At 31.0% G+C, this 23,113-nt stretch overlaps 1 long non-coding RNA gene across 1 annotated transcript; it reads left to right on the top strand.

Moving 5' to 3' along the window:
* The first annotated feature begins 2,085 nt into the window (after positions 1-2,085).
* Positions 2,086-4,489, top strand: LOC139501764 (uncharacterized). Its single transcript, XR_011658651.1, has 3 exons — positions 2,086-2,145; positions 3,264-3,405; positions 4,353-4,489. It is a non-coding gene; the product is annotated as an uncharacterized lncRNA (long non-coding RNA).
* The last annotated feature ends 18,624 nt before the right edge of the window (positions 4,490-23,113 follow it).

Raw genomic sequence — 23,113 nt, 5'->3', positions numbered from 1 at the left:
TACAATATTCACTACACATTTAAGCCGTATGTGGCACAACATTTTGGAATTTTGGATCCTCAATGCTCTTAAACTTTGTATTTGTTTGGTTTATAACTATTTCGATATAAGCGTCACTGATGAGTCTTATGTAGACGAAACGCGCGTCTGGCGTACTAGATTATAATCCGGGTACCTTTGATAACTATTAACATAAAAAAAAACATGAGTAAATGGTAAACTAATACTGTAACATAGTTTGTTAACATGTTTAAAGCTTCATTGGGTTTTTATTTCTGTTTTATTGCTCTTGTGTTTTAATAGCCTGAAAATGCTCCTAAGCTACGTTATACAAGGCTTCTAAAACAGTTTGTCGTTTCCTTTACTGATAATGTTGTTACCAGAAACAAGCTTCACTCTAACCACATATTGAATTAACTGTCTCCATATATGTCGTAACAGGTCACTAACAACTATGCAGCTTATAGTATCTGATGTTTCTGATATTTCAAGTTTGAAACATGTACACACGTAGATAGTTTGATTATTGTCACCAAACTTTGAAATCGTCATGAGGAACATGAAATTAAAAGATTGATACTACTATTTTGTTCCTTCTTCCTCAAAAATGTGCCGCAAATTACTAAAGGAACAAGCCAGCATTGCAAAAAGGATAGTGTGCTCCCATAAGGATACCAATTGTCTGCAAAAAAAACCCAGCTATATTGTCAATTGAAACATCAGGCATTCGTATAATATCACAGATTTATGTTTCGGCTTCAGATTTTTTACGCAGTTATGATTTATCTCTTCGTCAAAACTTCAAATTTGAATCTTTTGTAGCAATTACATTTTAAGGAACAAACTTTGACAAATTATTGTTTTTTTTGCATTAAAATTTACAACAAGTAACGCATGTGTAAAAGGGAACTGCGATCAATGTTTTATATTTATCCACGAGGAAAGCTTAGATTATGTGTACTTTTATAGCGAGTGAAAATTTAGTATATTAGGATCTAGTCTATGGGCTATAGGTAGTTATATCATAATTTTGAATCTGATTGCAGAAAAAAAGTATGAAAACTTCAGATATAGGTTTCACATACATGCACAATTAAATGCATTGTATTTTCAAAACCACAAACAGACAACTATAATATTATATATCTAAACGTTTAACATAAATACCTAAACAGATTTTGAATTTAATTCAACAAGCAAACATAAACATAGTACATAATACAAACAGAAGAATAACAACATGTGATAAAATAATAACTTATGAATGTTAATAAAAATCAAAACACATCATATAACAAAGGATTATAAATTGGAACGCCAGACCCATGTCTTGTCTAAAGAAGAGTCTTCGCGAATAAAAAAAAGGTTTAAAAGCCCGAAAAAGTATCATGTTGAATAGCATTTGAGGACCAAACAATTCAATACTATTTTGCCATATACAACTACGGTAATTCATTCCTCGGAGATACACACCGTAGTATTTAGAAAAATATAAGTTTGTAATCAATTAATTTGGATTAAGACCATGTCAGTAGTAATTTGTGTTAATGCAGCAGACGTGCTGACTACTTTGATGTATGTTGTTGATGAATTTACGTAGTAAAGAAAACAAAATTCCCGATATTAAATTCAGAAGCATGCATAATTTCAACTTTCAATTCAGAGCTCATTCGTAACTGATAAAGCTAAATATTGAAAACAATGCACTTCATTCTTCATAGACTTTTTGTTTGATACATACATTTTTAGAATGTCAACACAAATGGTACATCACATTTCACGAAAGCGATCAATATCATGCTATCATATCCAATAATAGTTCAGATATATATAACAGCGTTGACATTTTTTGATTCAGTACTTGTGTTTTACTTCAAATAACAGCTTTTGAAAGTTATAGATTTTTTTCCCCCTCATTTTTGTAAAGATATAGGCTCATACCTATATTTTAAAGAGACTTTGGTAATAAAGATATATATATATCATTTGTGTTGATAAATGTGCAGTATGATGTATAACATATGCTGACATTACACAAAAACATATAAGATCTTAAGTAATATCAGATGCTCTTTTTTTTGGTTAGATGATTCAGGATGTTATTTCGAAATCGATAATTGTTGGATTACATCGAAAACCGAAAAGGTAAACATTCATATATTACTAACTGGTTCCTAAATATATTTTGAAAAGGACCTGCAATACAAGTTTAAAAAAAAGTAAAAAAAAATATATTAAATTGTTAACATGGCTATTGAAATGGTGTTTGACAAAAGAAAAAGAAAACTACTTTCGTCTGATAAACATACAATCGGTTATACATGTATCAAAGCGTTATCAAAACTTGGTAAAAAATCATCCTTTGTATGTTAAGAAAAAGGGGTAATACTACCAAATCATTGTACATCAAACCCCGTTGCATACGACAATAAGTCAAATCGCTGTAGATCTCGTCTTACAATATAATATTTGTTTCTTAAACAATTAATCTTCTGATATCAAAACTTGACAAGAAAATACGAAAATAATTCGACAAAAATTGTTCCCACAATTTTGACAGTTGTCAGTAACTAATCATACATTTCATTGCATTAAAACATTTCTGGGTCATGAACATATATCTTTGATATTTGACAGCACCATTTTTTTATTTGGGTTTTCAATAGAATATTTTCGAAATTTGAGATTATATGGTTTCTAAAGCTTGTACATAGATAAAAAAGAGGTAAAACGTTAATTGGTTAACTTCCAGTGATGGTTATTTATTTATATGCAATAACTAAAGGTGATATATATAAAATGATAGACAGCGACAATTTACTCCCAAAATAAACTAAAAGAAAAACATGTGACGGAATAATGTTTAACGGACAATAACTTGTATCATTACAAAATTATCAAAATTCATTTTGCAATTAAAGATAAAGCACTGTTTCTTGAAAACCTTTTTATTTAACTACTAGGATATTATTGCTTCTATGAACCAAGCATTAGCCTTATCAAAGGATATGTAATGTCATGGTTTAACACATCTTAACGTTTTGATTTGTTTTACTGTTTATATTTCGACCAAAAGATTACTAGCTAAAATGTGTCTCATGAATAACGTACGTGAGTAGTTCAAAGTACAGTGTTTCAACCAATACCAATGATTACTTCAGGATGAAAATTACAAATTGTATCAAGATGTGCAAACATTCGCAGTAATTTTAAAATAATATTATTCATCATACAACTGCTTCCTATCTTTTTCATTATAAAAGGTGAAAGTATTTATTCGGCGTCCAAAACAGAAGGACAACAAAACACAGAATTCTGCACTGAACCCGTTTTTGTATCTGATATTTGCAGAGGATGACAACAAAAACAAGATAGCCCGCATGAAAGAAATTATTGATTTTGCAAGTGAGTATACAACAAAAAACTTTGAAAAAACTTTCGAAAAACAAATGCCAAAGTGATACTTAAACTCAAAAAGTCCAGAACAAACTGACAATATCATCATGATCATAGCAAAAAACAAAAAAAATCGACAAATATTCAAAGACAATACTAGATATATACCAACAAAAACTAACGACCGTGAAACACGAGCCAACCAAATATTAATGATTGCATATGCTTTATAAGGTCCAATGATCATGTTTCACATGGATTGTGTTATTCGTGTTAGTTTAAACTTGGTAATAAGTCTATTTCAGTAGGTCATATTCGGGGAAAAGCGATTGAATTTTCCTCGGAGTTCAGTATTTTTGTGATTTTACTTTTTGACTACAGTGTTTCAACTATTTTATTTCATTTCACAAAAGCTTAAATTGTTTTTACTTTGAAGTAGAACTATTCAAAATCATTACCTTTTTAAACTGCAATATCAAATGAGCTGGTGCTGTTTTCAGGTGTATTCTACAATTTCTGATGATATTTTACCCAATCCAGTCACTACAAAGTGGCACCATTTATATTTGGACGCAACGCATAATTAGTAATTGGAAATGTATTACCATTGTATGATTAGTGCAGAAACAACAGAAATACTAAAATACATTACTTATTTCAATGATTATTGAAAAAGAAACAACTATTCATTACCGCACTGACGACATAACGAAGACTTCAACAATTACAGGACACCTTTCAACAATGCATATGTCTGTTTCGACCTTTAAAAAAATGACAGTTTACAAAGTGTGAGAGACGAATTTTTTTTTTGCAGATATCGTTTGAGTATTTCTCTAGAAGTACATGTACGTAACTAGAATCATTCGTTTAATTTTATCGTCTATGCTTTGTTTTGTGTATCATATGATTAAACAAAGTATGCAGAATAAATAATTGTTTGTTTTCTTTTATAGAAAAAAAACAAGTACCATGCCATATTGTAGGACAGAAAGTATTCTTTCACATTGGTGCTACAAAAACTGCGTGTATTCACGAGACCACAGATAAAAATACGTTTGATGTAGGATTATACACATTTTAATTTAAAGACATAAAATCATATTCACTAAATTAAAGCATTTTACTTTTTGTGTATCTTATTAAAGTCAATGTGTAAAACATTGAGTCTCACTTGTGTTGTAATTTTGACTATCACAATATGTCAAAGATATTACAGTAAAGCGTACCTAAATGCACGATATTATGGAAAGTAACGGAGCCTGATACCTAATTTGTAAATCGTCAATTTATATCGTTTAACTATTTAATTTCAAAATTCAAAATTCTGCATTATCAATTTGACAATTTCTGCAATTCGAAAATTCCTATATTGAAATTCTGTATTTGTAACTTTCAGATTCTTTATTGTAGACTTTGTTTTCTTAAATTCGTTTACTATGTGTGTTTCTTTTTGCCGTTCTTCATTTATAACTACATCACCTATTTTTTTGCACTAGACAACCTGATATTTATATATTGATGGTTAAAAAATTATACGTGTCGATTCGTTGAACATCATCATTGTATTATTCTAACGATTATATTGACAACAGAACACGCTCAGTTGTAACATTGCATGTATAAGTCTCATCTTAGTGGAATTATATACCCTTTTTATCTATATTAATTATAGCAAGCACATACACATAAATGAAATTAAATAGATCTTTTTGTATTTGGCATAAATACGGTAAAAAGAAACAGTTGACATAGAATTTACGTACATATTTACTGTACTCGCTACTTCCTTTTTAAAACTTTAAACAGAGCAATCGCAAACATCGACTAAATTTAACGAATTCAGAATGTTAGCTACGTTAGCTTTTTTTTACGATATTCTGAATTGCAATACTTTAGGAACTTTTAAAGAAAGGATTCCAAGAATTTGACCTATTGGAAGGGGAACTAAGTGATGAAATCAACTCCTTTAAAACAAGAGCAGCAGGTATGTTAATGACTCGTACTCGTTGAACTCCCAATGTATTGTATATCTGTGAGGATTGACCATATTTTTCTTAGGGTCGACACATGAACACTACAATGCTCAACGGAATTGATTCTGGTTAATTTTGACATGAATACACATATATTAATCATTGATTGAACGTACATTCAAACATCATTAATTCCAAAACAATGGAACCAGTACAACATCACGTGTTCCCTTTTGTATTTGAATAAAATCTATTAAATCTTCATGTCTTCAGTATAAGTGTATCGAAGATAAAGAAATGTATATTATAAAATCATCAAAGTTAACACTATACCGTCAGAAAGTTGCCCGTTGCAACAGTGCAAAATCTCGTCAAAAAGATATTACTCAAACAAAACGTCGCAACATTTTGCGGAATCCGCTAGATGGCGTTAATTAACTGTAACTTTACCCTAATATGTTTTAAAAAATTCTTGAATCTCTTTAATCCAATGTTATCGTGTTTTGATTCTTTAACTTTCCTTTTCTTATTTGATTTGTAATTAACCTACGATTTTTTTAGAATTGAATTAAATTTATTCTCTCTTGTTCGTTTTTGTGCATATCGTTACCTGGTTTCTTAAAAAAAGTAACATGTGTAACTATACCTTAATGATACAGCAATATGTTGACACATTACATTAACGAAATGCACATCTAGACAAAAAAAAAGAATGAAACGATTCAAGGGTAATCATGGTTGAAGGATTTGGTCTGTAGAAATACATTACACAGAAAATACTATTTATCACTGTAACAATTCACGATTAGTAAAAGTATAATAGAAAAATGGTTAAATGAATTAAGAAACAAGTGAACTTAGTCATATACTACTACAGTGTACAATGTGTAACCAACGGGAATATGCTGATTTGATAATTCATTACCTTGCATGGATCGGGTCTGAATTTATAAGGACGGAGGCTGTGCTATTTGTAAATCTCAAATCATTTAGATTATATTTGCATTTTTGTATCGTTCTTAAATACAGTAAACCTTTATAGATAAAATGACATAAACATACGCAAAGATATATTTCCACAGTTAGGTAAGCCTTCGCATATCATTTCTGAAAGAGTATTGAATATATTCTTACTTTTTTCTATCATGTCCAGTGTATATAAAGTGCGAATCCAGCTAGTTTACTGTTATATGCGGGTATGTCTATTGTAGAATAAAGGATCATGGGAAAACTGTATTTGTTTACGTTTTGAAAATATCAAATTAAGTGATGTGAAGAAAAGTTTTAACATATTTTCATTGTGATATGTCTTTATAATATACAAACATAGCATTAAAATTCAAATAAGTGTTATAAAAGCATCATAATATAGCATATCGATTATTGAAAGCGATCCATTTTAACTATAGATGCGATGAATTATCACTGTTAGTGCAGTCATTATTAATGTAGAATTTTCAAAGATGCGAGGAATTTTTATTGTAGAATTATGTGATAAATGCACTTGCAACAAATGAAAAAACTTAGTTGATGACTTTAGGATTTATAATACATAGATATAGGAAGATGTGGTGTGAGTGCCAATGAGACAACTCTCCATCCAAATAACTATTTAAAAATTAAACCATTATAGGTTAAAATACGGCCTTCAACAAGTATTTTCAAATTGAAATACAAACTCCTCATTCATTCTTCATCAAATATATAGCTTTTCAAACTTGTAACAAAAGCGATTCTCAAAAAAAAAAATTCTAGATCCGCGAATGGATACTACCGCAGAGGTAAAACCATACACATTTGGGTTATTGTACACGAAATGCATGCTACAATTCATTTTTGTTGATTTTAGACCCTTTGGAACTCTATGTGGGCTATTTCAGAAACTAGGCAAAAAATCCCCAAACTAGATACACGGTTAGATTCAGCATGTCAAAGAAACCCTAATATCTATATTAAAGGACTTTTGTCTATAAAGTTGGACCCCACAAAATTAAAAAAAGGGACCAAAAGTATAAAAAAAACATGCATGCATCGGATACATTTGTTATTGAAGGTATGACTGTAACAATAGGATGAATATACAAAAATATCTTATTCTGGGGTCTCATTGGGGGGTTCTGATCCTGGATCCTGCTTACTGTTTTGGCAGATTCCAGTATTCCGCTTATTGTTTTTTCAGATTCCCGTATCCCGCTTATACTATGCTGTTCTCGTGTTTTTTGTCATTATCCGTGTCCCGCTAGACTTCATTTCTCGTTTTTCATTGTCACGCTTGCAAAACATCAGCAATCCGGCATCACGCTTATACCCAAATGCGACCCACTATTTTACTCTATTCTGACTCATATTAAGCCCATTATAAATATAAAAAAAAAGGAGCGTGGATTTTTTTATCCCGTCTTTATCCCGTCTCGTTTCGTTTTTGAGCCATATATAGATGTCGTACATGTATGTGACAATGAGACAACTCTCCATCCGAGTCACAATTTATAAAAGTAGACCATTATACGTCAAAATACGGTCTTCAACATGGAGTCTTGGCTCACACCGAACAGCAAGTTATAAACGACTTCAGTGTAAAACCTTTTAAACGGGAAAACAGAGGTTCAATCTATATCAAGATGTACTTAATTAGTGGTGAAGTGTCATGGAAATAGATAAAAAAAAATAAGGATAAAGAGCCATATACGCTTTATAAGAAACTAAATGCATTTGAAACAAATGTTATTTCTATTGAATTTATTAGAGTGTTTTAAAACCAAACTTTCCTCCGTAAGTTAAATTTTATCAAATCTTTCTTCTACTTTATCTATTGTTTGAGCAAGTCGGCTAAATTAAGGCTTTACAGCTAATTTCCTAATGCATGTAAAGCAAAACTTTGGTTGGCTTGCTTGCTTTGTTTGTATAATTGTTTATACAAACTTTGTAAATAAGATTGACATTTTTAAACAATATGAATAGGCAAAGTTTAACCTGTATGTTTAATATTTGAATTAAATTGGGTGTTATCATAATGATTATCCAATAAAAGAAAAGCAAGCAAGTCAACTAAAGTCTTGTTCTACATGCTTAAAGAAATGAGCTGTAATAGATAAAAAAATAAAAATTATACAGTGAAAATGCACCGCATATATAATACTAATGATTCGCTCCACAGTAAAAATGAAAGAATAGTATCATTATTCGACAGTAAACATGACTAGCATTACGAAATCATCATAGTGGAATTTAGTTAAATATGAAGAAACTGAATGACAAAACATATTCTACGTTATACAACTTTATTAATTGTATTAAAATGAATATTTTTTACTGCAACAACATCTTACCTGTTAGTTATAAAGCACCTGCACGATCTGTTCGTGAAATGTCCTAAATATTCACCTATTTTGGTATATATTTCACAGCTGGATGGCTTTAGGCGCGATAAAACTCCGCTCGCATCTCTTTCTTTGTTTTATTAGTATTATGCATTTCTGAACATATACATTTTAAATAATTTTCTTCATTTTCTTCAAAAATTAAAAAAAGTTCGTCTGTTTATTTATCATTCTACATTAGACATTTATGGCATATACAGTAAAAATGATATTTTAGGATCCGCACTTTACATACACTGATGTCTATGACTTTTATTTCATTTTGTTTTAATATTTATGACTAGACATGTTACGAAAAGGTATATTCTCGACGCTGAGGTTGACAAATTACACTTTAAATTTGGGGACGGTGTCAAAACATTGATTATAGATTTAAACAGGTAAAATTTAAATCCTGTGCGTCTTGGTAAATTCAAATAACATTTATCTAGAACATCATTATGTATGTAACATCTTACACGACAATTGCTTTTGTGGTAAAATTGCTGGCTAAAACCTTGCATAAGACATAAAAGGTGTACGCGCGTAGGAGTGGGTGGTCTAGAAAAAGGGGGCTGTTTGTTATACAAGTTCATTCAATTCTAGATTGATAATCATACATTATATATAGTAAGCAAGTTAAATTTTAGGATTTTTATTGCCAAGTTACTCATTCTGCCCTTTTCAACTCAAAACTCCCGTCCTGCCTTTTTCAAATTTAATCCTAATCCCCCTCTCTCCCTGAAAAAAAACCCTGGTACCTCCGTAGGATAGTAATAGGAACCCAACCAACAGATTTAATTTAAAAAAAAAATATTTTGTTTAGAAAAACTCCTAGCAGGAAAGACTCATTGGTCATCGGTGTCAAATTTTTCATATTCTCATTTTCTGATGAAACGGTTGGCGAATTTCCACAAATGTTTCAGAAATTTATGAAATACAAAATATCTGCACAAGGTGGTGTTAAGATGTAAATGCAAACTAAATGGTTTAACACTATTAATTTTGGGGCCCTTTATAGCTTGTTATTCGGTGTGAGCCAAGGCTCCGTGTTGAAGGTCGTACATTGACCTATAATGGTTTACTTTTTTAAATTGTTATGTGGATGGAGAGTTGTCTCATTGGCACTCACACCACATCTTCCTATCTCTGTTAAGTCATTATGCAATGCTTCTGAAACTTTGCAGGCTTGTTCAACCGATGAGTAGCGAGTCATATTATACACAAACCTCTTCTCGTTCTGAACATACATGAAATATTTGCCACTGAACGTTAAGCAACCAACAATCAATTAATCACAAACTATTATACAGAAAATTCAAATTGAGATGTCACTTTTGTAATTGAGACAAAGTTGGAAGGAAATAAAGAAAGAAAATACATGCCTTCGAAGCTATATGACCGGGCTAAAATTTTCTAAAACTATATAGTGAGAAATGCCTCGAGTTGAAATCGTGTTTTAGTTGTTTTGAAACAGACCCCGTTAGATGAAAATTTAGGTGGAAAACTATATAAAAATGATCGTTACATATATATTCACGAGTAGGTATACAACAGATTATCTATAATACTAAAATTACGAGGTCCAATTTGTCAGCCGTCATCACGTAAAAACGACGAATCAAAGATTTCAACTGTATATATAACTAATATTATAGTACAAAAGTGTAGATAAAACATTACACCACTCCAGGCCCATTTGTTTTCCACGTAATTAATATTGCCAATAATTAAGAAGTTCCGGGTCGAGTCCGATACCGTAAGATCTACAAATAAGTTAATATGACCAAAATTGTCAATTGACCCCTAAAGGGGTTATTGTTTTTAATGACAATTTTTCACAATTTGTTCATCATATTTGCTCACTTTAAAAAATCTTCTCCTCTAAAACTACTCAACCAAATTCAACCAATCTTCAACTGAATGATCAGTAGGGTGTATTAAATAAAGTTTGTGCTTTATTTTTTATTTCGTCAAAAACATGGCTGTCATGGCTAAAAATAGAACACAGGGTAAAATGCAGTTTTTGGCTTATATCTAAAAAAATCCAGCATTTAGAGCAAATAAGACAAGAAGTCAAAGTATTCATTAGGTCAAGGTCTACCTGTCCTGAAATTTTCAGCCGAATTGGGTAACTGGTTTTTCAGGTATAATGCCCCCGAGTTGATGATTTTAAAGAAATTTTGCAGTTTTTGGTTATTATCTTGAATAGTATTATAGATACAGATTAACTGTTTATAGCAAAAATGTTAAGCAAAGTAAGATCTACAAATAAGTCGATTTGACCAAAATTGTCAATTGACCCCTTAAGGAGTTATTGCCCTTTAAAGACTTTTTTCACGATTTGTTCATCATGTTGACTTACTTTAAAAAAATCTTCTCCTTTGAAACTGCTGTATCAATTTCAACCAAACTTAGGCTAAATGAGTTTCAGAGTATCTAGTATAAATTTTATATTTCATTTCCTTGTATGTCAAGAAAGATAGCACCTATGGCTAAAATAGAACATAGGAGAAAATGATTTTTTTTGCTTTTGAAGAAAATAGGACGATTCAAAGAATATTTAAATAAATTGAAAAGCCAAAATAATCATTGATGAGAGATTTAACCCAAAAAAATCAGGTGAGCGATTCAGGCTCTTGAGAGCCTCTTGTTATAGTTTCTTCAGAATATAATGGATATTATTAATATCTATTTCTTATATTTCTAATCGTATAAATGTTATTGAATATTCGTTCCATACGGAATTGCCTGCAAAAGGATCAAATGCAGTTTTTAAATAAAATCCAATGTATACACAGTTAATCTCTTTGGTGTTGTGAAACAGTCCCCACATTTAAAGTGTAATTTGTCAACCTCAGCGTCGTGAATATACCTTTTCGTAACATGTCTACTACTAGTATATTAATGTATTTTACCATTTTCGTAATAACTATAGAATCGATTTTCTTATTGAATTTTAGCTGTCATTAGAACGAAATTTGTACCAGTTATCATATCTCTAGGAATAAACGGCCCAACAAATGACGAAGTTATAACGAAAGCTAAAACCTCACAGATACCTATCATTCACTTCAAGGTGAGTTATTAAGATTCACGTGTTATGTATGAGAACATTAAAATATGCTTTCACGCAAAACAATAATTATTGTGTATCAGTTCCAAACAAGTGGTTAAATTATTTATTGATCTGATTCCGATCTGTAAGTCCTATGTACACCTTTAAAAAAAAAAAGAGAACAAGAAAAATGTTTTTTTTTGCGCACATCATTACATAATAAGCGAAATTGATTGTAGTATAAAGTGAATTTTAAAAGCGTAATAGTTCATGATGAAATCAGGACAGAAATGACTCAAGATTAAGTGTGTTTTCTTACTCAAATTCATATGTTATGCACACACGAGAACGAAGTGGTTATCTATTGGTTTTAACGAAACATGTAAAAAGAATTCTCCTCTGAGTTCAGTATTTTTGTGATATTACTTTTTAAGCGTGCGTTATTTAACATTGGCTTATAAATACGAATTTTAAAAAGGTGGGAACTTGAGGTAGATATAAACTGATATGTTAGTTAATCGATGCATGGTAAAAAAGCTACCTGATTTTGAATTAGTTTTGTTACGTAGTACATGCAGTATGATATGTAGAAAGATGATAATAACACAAAACAACAACACGGTGATGTAGTCTCTATTCATTTCGAATTTGATGCACCAATGTGTTTCCGCCATACGTCGCAGACTTCAATCAGTTTATTTGAGGTCATGATCAGGTATGTCATCAATTGCTTGTACTCCTTTCTTAATATATGTTGATTATTGTTATTTTGCTTATTTCTTTTGTAACCTATTCTTACATCAGACTTTGACTTCTTTGAAATAAATTTTACTCTACGTATTAAGTTTAATTTATTTTCGAATGAGAACACACAAAACATGTTAAAACCTGACAGATTTGGCGCCTGTCCCATGTCAGTCATTTATTATTTTAAATTTAAAAATATGATTTCATAGAAACGAAACCAAACAAACATTCAGGATTTACATGTTTTATGGGCTATGAAAGGCGATGCAATTGACGAGGAAGGAATAACAGCATTCAAAACAGTAGCAGTTAATGAAATGCCTTTGGGAGTAGAAAAAGTTAACGAAAAATACAAGCCTAGCTCTTCGGGGTCAGATGGAATTGCATATATTTCGGAGATCCAGGGTGATATGGATATTCTTTGTTGTGATGTGATTGTGAGAGGTATGTTTTCATACTATATTACTATATAACGAATTATATTTAACTCTCAGTTATTGATAATGGTATTTTGAAAACTATGTGCCCATGACCAATAACAGTATTCCATATTTTTGAATGCTATTTAAAAAACGAACTAAACAGGGTTATATGCTTTTGCAATTTTTTTGTTATTCCCTCGCCGGGATTCGAACGCATGCTATTGAGATATCGTGACACCTAATCGCCTACACTGTAGTCGTCCTGCTAGACCACAAGACCACCTGGGCTTCACAAAAACAAAGCTTTCGGTGGCCGTGTGTTACCTTTCCTAGTAAGTTTTAATCTAGCGTCGTACTACAGTACATGATATATAAGGCATGGAGATGTTATTGTTACAAATCAGCTCAATTATTTATAGTATAGGATCCTACAAATTAATACAAGATACAGTCACGGAAAATAATTATATTTATAAGTACGTCTGAGTCAGTGATAACTCTACAACAGATTTATCAATCGGATCACCAACAATGATGGTGATACATGGCTGTGTACATTATTCAACTCTTCTCAACATCAACCCAACAATGTTAGATCTATAAATTTGCTTTCGCAATTTTTTTGTTCTTGCCTCGCCGGGATTCGAACCCATGCTACTGATATATATTATGTTCGTAATATTTGCGCTGTAAGGCTTAAAGATTTTTATGTAAATATCTTGAAATAATATTAATCGAAAATATCATTTGAAACAGTTAACAAATAGTCAATCAATAAGTAGAAATTAAAATCGCAAAAATACTGAAGTCTGAGGAAATTTAAATCGAAAAGTCCCTCCCTGCAATGCAAAACTACGATACAAATAAAACAAAGGAATAACAATAATTAGATTTGGATTTAGCAATTGATCGAACACTCACTATTTGCTACTTATTTATACCAATGTTTTTTTTAAATTGATTGGTCGGAGCTTACGTTTTAATTTGCACCAGGACGGCCTGTTTGAGGATGTTTGTGATAAGGATGATTCTCGTTATTTAACGTTTAATTACCATTGTCACAGTTATATATTGTTTGTTCACAACTTCCAAAAGTTGATAGTTTTTAATGAAAATCACGACTGTGTCTCACTATTCATTTATCGAATATAAACATGGTTTTTACATATTTGAACCAGGTCAATGACCATAACTAGATACTTCACTGTAAGTTTATCCCTAAACACTTACAAACAGTATACCTTCTCGATCTTTATGATAATATAATGGGAATTAGTAATATATCAAGAACCGATTCCGTTAACATTTTGAATATAGTTTCTAAACCTGTTCGTAAAAACCGTTCACACGGTCGTAGAAAAAATCGCAATCAAAGAAAATTTTGGACCAATCATACTATTATTTCGGACTTAATTTCTATTTAAAAAAAAACAGCGACAGACATTATCTGCTAACAAAGCTCTGTTTATTACCGGTTGATAGGTTAAATAAAAATGTGGAGGATTGCAACACAATTTCATATAGCAGTACTATTACAGTATGAAATATTTCAAATTATTATGGCATATTGTTATTCTAAACTATGGTATTTTGAAAACTATGTGCCCATGACCAATAACAGTATTCCATATTTTTGAATGCTATTTAAAAAACGAACTAAACAGGGTTATATGCTTTTGCAATTTTTTTGTTATTCCCTCGCCGGGATTCGAATGCATGATATTGAGATATCGTGACACCTAATCGCCTACACTGTAGTCGTCCTGCTAGACCACAAGACCACCTGGGCTTCACAAAAACAAAGCTTTCGGTGGCCGTGTGTTACCTTTCCTAGTAAGTTTTAATCTAGCGTCGTACTACAGTACATGATATATAAGGCATGGAGATGTTATTGTTACAAATCAGCTCAATTATTTATAGTATAGGATCCTACAAATTAATACAAGATACAGTCACAGAAAATAATTATATTTATAAGTACGTCTGAGTCAGTGATAACTCTACAACAGATTTATCAATCGGATCACCAACAATGATGGTGATACATGGCTGTGTACATTATTCAACTCTTCTCAACATCAACCCAACAATGTTAGATCTGTAAATTTGCTTTCGCAATTTTTTTGTTCTTGCCTCGCCGGGATTCGAACCCATGCTACTGATATATATTATGTTCGTAATATTTGCGCTGTAAGGCTTAAAGATTTTTATGTAAATATCTTGAAATAATATTAATCGAAATTATCATTTGAAACAGTTAACAAATAGTCAATCAATAAGTAGAAATTAAAATCGCAAAAATACTGAAGTCTGAGGAAATTTAAATCGAAAAGTCCCTCCCTGCAATGCAAAACTACGATACAAATAAAACAAAGGAATAACAATAATTAGATTTGGATTAAGCAATTGATCGAACACTCACTATTTGCTACTTATTTATACCAATGTTTTTTTTTAAATTGATTGGGCGGAGCTTACGTTTTAATTTGCACCAGGACGGCCTGTTTGAGGATGTTTGTGATAAGGATGATTCTCGTTATTTAACGTTTAATTACCATTGTCACAGTTATATATTGTTTGTTCACAACTTCCAAAAGTTGATAGTTTTTAATGAAAATCACGACTGTGTCTCACTATTCATTTATCGAATATAAACATGGTTTTTACATATTTGAACCAGGTCAATGACCATAACTAGATACTTCACTGTAAGTTTATCCCTAAACACTTACAAACAGTATACCTTCTCGATCTTTATGATAATATAATGGGAATTAGTAATATATCAAGAACCGATTCCGTTAACATTTTGAATATAGTTTCTAAACCTGTTCGTAAAAACCGTTCACACGGTCGTAGAAAAAATCGCAATCAAAGAAAATTTCGGACCAATCATACCAATATTTCGGACTTAATTTCTATTTAAAAAAAAACAACGACAGACATTATCTGCTAACAAAGCTCTGTTTATTACCGGTTGATAGGTTAAATAAAAATGTGGAGGATTGCAACACAATTTCATATAGCAGTACTATTACAGTATGAAATATTTCAAATTATTATGGCATATTGTTATTCTAAACTATTTCCAAAAATTGATCGCCCTTAAGATAATAAAAAACATTTTATTAAAATAAAGTATGTCAATAAAGATTTTGATTTTGTAAATATTGCCGGTATATTCAACGACCATTCTGTTAGAGAACAAATTCCTGGATATTTTATCAATTTCAAACAATATTTCATCCATTGACAATACTGAGCTCCCTCTTATTTGTTATATTTACAAGAAATCTACCCGAAATTTTGTGTTTAATTATAACCAATTGTGTAAAGATGTTAATATCAGTGAATATTCATTTACCTCATGTAATTGTAGTAATTCCGATTACATTTATGGGCAGATTTCCCATATTATAACAGGAGATTTTTAACATCGTTCTAGACCGAGAGTTAAAATCATTCCTCAGTAAAGGACCTAACTATCGTCCCCCGTCAATTATTATTTGGAATGAGTGTCGTAATATCATTCACGACTCACTCCGTACTTACTGTTTGAAATGGATAAAATCTTTGGACTCTTTTTGTAATTTAGTAATGATCATAGTTGATATACGTATTCAACATTTTAAAGAACATTTTACTATTAACAATAACCACAATAATAAAATTGAGAATGGAAATAGGGAATGTATTATAGTGACAACAACCCGACCATAAAAAAAACAACAACAGAAGGTCACCAACAGGTCTTCAATGTAACGAGAAATTCCCGCACCTGGGGGCTGTTTCTCGTATCATACATAAACTAAAAGAACTATCCAAGGAATTTATTTTTGTCCCGGCCGAGAAAGCTGCTTATAATATTAAAATTGTTTGACGTAAATTTTACATTGAGGTTCTGAAATAAGAAATAACCAATCTACCAACATTCCAACTGACTCCATTTTCAGAAATCGACATCTGTATCAAACATAAAATTTTAGCTACCACTTTACAAGCAGAACCAAATTCAATGAAAGTCCCAACTATGTATTGGCTTCCGTAGCTACACAAAACACCTTACAAATATAGCTTTATTTCGTTTTCAAGCCATTTTTCCACTACTTCTTACCAGTACACTTGGTTCAAATAAGGCCTTCGAAAATAGTGGAATTAATTACTTTTTGGAGTGTCAAGAACTCGTTAGAAGTACTTGATAAATTGCATGCTTATATTGGTGATTTTGAATCTGTTCAAAATTTAGATTTTTTTACCCTGCATACCACATAATTTGCCTCAAATTCTCATAAAGAAACAATTCACACACCTAATTTAATTGGTATTTAAAAAGTCAGAATGTGAATATATATGTTCAAACTCTTTTAGGTCATTTTTTGTAGCAATAAAACAAAAAAACTATGTCAATTGGACATGCTTTGATACTATATATGCCCTTGAATTTTTACTAGATAACATTTTTGTTCGCTTTGAAGATTCCGTATATCGTCAGGTTATCGGAATTGCAATGGGGACTAACTGTGCACCACTTGTTGCGGACCTGTTTTTGTATTGCTATGAGTTACAATTTATGACAAAAATCAGCAAAGACCCATCGACACAACATCTTCTAAACAAATTTAATAATACTTTTAGATATTTGGATGATATTTTGACGACTTCAGTATGTATACTAAATAAATTTATCCTGTTGAACTTACTTTAAATAAAGCTAATACTAACAATGACGACTGTCCTTTCCTCGATCTTGATATCTATATATCACTTACGAAAAGCTTTATACTAAAATTTATGATAAAAGAGATAATTTTTCATTTCCTATCATTAATTATCCATTTTTAGATGTTGACATTCCCTTGTCACCATCTAACGGTTTTTGTTTATCTCGATTTTCAACTTATATGATTCGCTCGTGGATGTAACAATGTTTTAGATTTTAACGAGAGAAATTTATATGTTACTGAAAAATCATTACACCAGGGTTTTCGATATCACAAACTAGTCAAAACATTTACTAAATTTTATCATCGGTATAAGGACATCATTCGTAAATATAGCTCAACATGCAGGTTTCTTATACGTTCAGGTATTTCACATCCATTTTTTTTTATTGACATATTCTTTATAGAGCACAAAAATGTCAGAATTCACCTCAAAAACTAAAAAAACTTTAAATAGACTTATCAAGAAGGGATATAGTTACGATACTATTGTCAGGTCATTAAAGATTGCATATTTTGGCGTTAATTTTAATTCACTTGTAGGGTATTTGCATCGGAACTAAACACATTTATTCAAAAACCAGGTGTTGGCATGAAACAGCTTATATTCCTCTCATATATGTTATGATGGTATGATACTTAACCCCTAACGGGAAGGATTGTGCCTGATATTCATATGATGAAATCATAATCTTTCAATCAGTTTAATTGATGTCTGGAGCTGGCAAGTCAGTTAACTGCTAGCAGTCTGTCGTTATTTAATTGTCATTTTGTTTATTTTCTTTGATTACATCTTCGGACTTCTCTTGAACTGAATTTTAAATGTGCGTTTCTTTTCTACATTGGCTAGAGGTGTAAAGGGGGTTGAGATCTCATAAAAATGTTTAACCCCGCCGCATGTCCCAAGTCAGGAGCCTCTGGCCTTTGTTAGTCTAGTATTATTTTAATTTTAGTTTCTTGTGTACAATTTGGAAATTAGTATGGCGTTCATTATCACTGAACTAATATATATTTGTTTAGGGGCCAGCTGAAGGAAGACCTGTTGGTGACCTTCTGCTGTTGTTTTTTCTATGGTCGGGTTGTTGTCTCGTTGACACTTTCACCATTTCTATTCTCAATTTTACTTGTCTATTAATGGCTGTTTTAAGATAGGCGAACCGTTTAAACCCTTCCCATTTAAGTGAAATAAAACAAGTAAAAATACATAATGTAATATGCGAATTGACTTTTATACCTAGTTTGTTGACAGTAAATGTAAGATAATGATATCTTGAAACGAATGCAATATATAGGACTAACCTTCGTCATAAATAATGTATGATAGCGTCCTTTCTTACAAATCTTTAGTAGAATGAATAGTCCTAGTACTGAATGTAAATCGAGGTCATGAAACGTTCCAATATTAGAAATGAAGAAGTTTATGAAACGACATAGTTTAGGGGATTAAAATAGACATTAAAAACATAACCCACTCATATTTTTTGTCTTTTTCTAACACCCATGTTAAATAAGTGGTGTAAAAAACATGAATGTTTTATATAGGCAGGTTATTTTAAAAATACAAATTATGCAGATGATGGATATCTTTAGTTTTATTTCAATTCAATGTTTGCCTTTTCCATTGGGGAGCCCCTGTAATAGATCGTGTTTGTCAGTATTTACACTACACATCACAGTTTACACATTCTTGAAAAGCAACACGATCCATTTTATGTAAAACAGATTTTATTTGGGATTTTATCAATGTTCGTCTCTCCATCCCCTTTTTTTAAACTCCTTTTCTTAAGTTAGAAGTTTCTTGCTTTTAGCTTCTTTTCTATATATTGGGTAATTTGTTTTGACTAACTATGACATTTGTTGGTGTGGCTTAGTTGACCTCTTTTCTAAGCCAAGCAATTGTATTATGTCATATGAATGTCATATGTCATTATTGTTTAATGTATTGTCATTCGTCATTATCATCTATTGTGTATTTTGATATGAATTTATTTTTTTGACTCATCTAGAAAAATATCAAAATTATAAATATCTATGATTTGCTCGTATAAAATAAATACTAGTAGATGACCGCACGACTCAATATTGACCTAGTTTGCATTTAGCTCTTAAAATGTCTTTGATGAATGATTTGGTTTGATTATCAATTGATTTTGGTTTGTAATAAGCTTTCAAAAACTGCAAGTACTCTCAATTCGCACTTACGTGTTAGTTGTACCTGTTGATACAATTGTAAAGTATTTTTTATTATTCAATGTTACTTTTTTAGGATTGTATCTCGTCTCTCTAACTTAAATATATACCAACTTTGATAAGTTTTTAGTATAACTATCAATATTCACGCATGTTTCTCTATCTATGAAGTAGAAACTTATTTATTTTTGTGAAAGATCTTAATTTAAACCTTACAACATTTTTTTTTCTTTTGACCTTGTACATTATTTTATATGGCTGTACGGTTATTTATTCAAGGTTGTGGTTAACATCTGAAATGATTTAACATCAAACAGCGGTAAACTAACGTTTCCTTCAATTTTTTCCACTCATTTTATTGATTTGTTCAGTGTATGTGTAAATATATTTTTTGATTGAGTGAAGCCATTTCAATTGATATTGTATAGTATGTATTTCTGTTTTGTAATTTTTTTGTGACACTACAATTATCGGTAGGATTGAAGGTTGGTACATATTTAATGGTTGACACCCGCAGCATTTGTGTGTATCTATCCTATGACAGGGACCATATAAGTACTTCTCGTTTTTACACATATTAGACCGTTGGTTTTCTCGTTTCTATGGTTTTACCCAAGTCAATTTTTGGGCTCTGTTTAGCTTTCTGTTCGATGTGAGACAAGGCTCCATGTTGAAGATCATACTCTGACAAATACTGTTTAATATTTTTTTTACAAATTGTGACTAAATAATAAAAAAAAAAGGAGAATCGAGAAAAACATCACAAATGTCAATTACTGAGGTTTCTGACTTAGAACAGGTATAAGTAAATGCAGCAGGTTTAAACATTTCAATAGGTACCAACCTTCACCCTTATCTGAAGCAATAGTTTTACATTACTACATCATGTACATAGAAAGACACAACATAAAGTGTTAATTGAAATGACTTAATAAAATCAAATGACGTGTTAATACAAGTGGACGTACATTGAACTAATAAATTTGATCTATAACGCAATGTCATTACAAAATCAATATAAACTATGGGTTATATGTTAAAACATTTAAGATAATCAACCATTATCTTCAACAAAATGCCGTCAAATAGAATAATGTGTAGATGTAATCGAAAAAAATTGTGTTGTAAGGTTAACAGTAGAACGGATGCTCTTTTTAACATCAAATGAATAATTTTGTTGTTCATTACCGAATGCTAAGCAGATATATATTAGAAATAAAGAGACGACATATAAACTCTAATAAGTCATTTAAAACACTAAATAGCAGAAAGGCATTACAAATTATATCAACCAGTCAAATTAACACGAAAGTACAATTAGAGAGTACTCGCAGTTGATTAAAGCTAGTTGAAAGTCAAAAACAATAAATTGCACGAGTCCGATGTGTATTTCTTGATTAACCTTTATCAGGAAGTTTCAACGCCAAATATTTTAAAACCGAGGCCGTTAAAGAGCTTAGAAGAGGCACTATCTACGAACTATAAAAAAAACCAACAAAACATGTTTTTCGTCAATAAATGAGGTTTCCGCAATTTGTCAAATGAAAACAAATATAAATGATGCTCTATGTTACTGGTAGTAGCTGGGTATACCATGTTGTTTGATATAATTTTCAAAGGGATACATTTGTGTGTATGGCACTTAAATGTGATCGCCCTTAAGAGATTGATTTTTTTTCTATGAAATCATGTTGGTCATTCATAAAAATTATGTGACAGATGCTTTATGTGATATTTATAGTGTCTTTGTTGGAAGAAACACCAATAGAAGAACTATTGTCATGGGTAAGTAATATAATATTCTTTAATAACACGGTTTATGTATTTTCTTGTATAAATGTTCACGAAAATCATTAAAACGAACGTCTTCAACATGATTATTTGTTTAGTCATCATCAAATTCCAACACAGTTATTAACTATATGTTGTCCAGTTTATACGTATATGTTTACAAGTTAAATTATTATGCATTTACGTGTTTTCGTTATTATGTCATTCTCTAGTTGTGAATTGTAAACTTAAAAAAAGGTGGATTCAGAATTTGTATCTGGTTTATTAAAACCATTGCTAGACATTTTGCTTTGATCGCGTTGTGTGATAATATTTCATCTCAGCTCGCTCACCAAAAACAGTGCCCACGATGACGTTATACGCTAATGTCATTAACTGATCAATTGTCTCTCAACTAGAGAAGCTGCTTGTCAGAAAGATTATTGTTTTAGATAATAGATAAGGATGCGATATAGAAAAATAACCAATATAGTGAAAATACAAAATGTATATGTATATATAAATAGATATTTATTTTTTTTTAAATTTGCAAACTACATTTCACATCAAATAATAACAGTTCGTTAAAATAATGTCACTAGCGCTTTCATACCTTCTGACAATCTTCAAGCGACGTTTTAACAATGTCCTTGACGACACTACAGTTGGTAACGTTTATTACGTTAAAATAACGGTACGGAGAGATATATCAAACGTGTTTACATTTTATACGTAGATCCGTTTAATTTTGACTGAAAGTCCTTTTTAAAGTGTGCATCCTTTGCCAGTCTTTTATATTTGTTCGTTTCGTTCATTTTATAGAACGGATATACGGTAAATTGTCCACTACTGCACGTTTAGAAATGTTCGCGCACATCTTGAATTCGTGTTGTTGGATCTCGTATCTGTTGTCTGTAAATACGGACTCTTTGACAAATTAAATTTCCAGTCTGTTCTATTTAGCATTCTTAGCAAATGCTGCATACAATATAGTAAATTAGGTTTACCGTTTTGCAATTAATGTCTGCATTTGGAAAAAATAGTTTGACCGTTTTTTAAGGTTATTTGCGGGCCGGTTTCCATATATTCACAAAGACCACATCTAGGGTCATCACATTTTGAAATGTTGTATTGTATATCATTTGGGTCATACAACTTAGCCGTTGTTAAAATCTTTTAATATATATATGTACATCGGTATATGCACTTTTGTACTTAACACTGTGAAGGAACAATGGTAAAATATATAGCTCTAAAGATAAAAACAAATGCGACATGAACGTCAGATTAGAAATTGTAAAGTAATGTATCAAAGATATGTAAAAATGTAATTGCTGTTTCAATGTTGTATTTTATTCAAATAAAGGAGAGTCGTAATGATCGAAACGTATGAAAAATTGTGTTATAGTGTTTATTATATAAATCTGGTGTCTGACAGTAACAAAGAAACCAGTCACCGAGGAAGGATCTACCG

This window comes from Mytilus edulis, chromosome 13, assembly GCF_963676685.1.
Source record: "Mytilus edulis chromosome 13, xbMytEdul2.2, whole genome shotgun sequence".
NCBI classification, from domain to species: domain Eukaryota; kingdom Metazoa; phylum Mollusca; class Bivalvia; order Mytilida; family Mytilidae; genus Mytilus; species Mytilus edulis.
The sequence above is the reverse complement of the archived record's forward strand: the minus strand, read 5'-3'. Positions and strand labels throughout refer to the sequence as shown.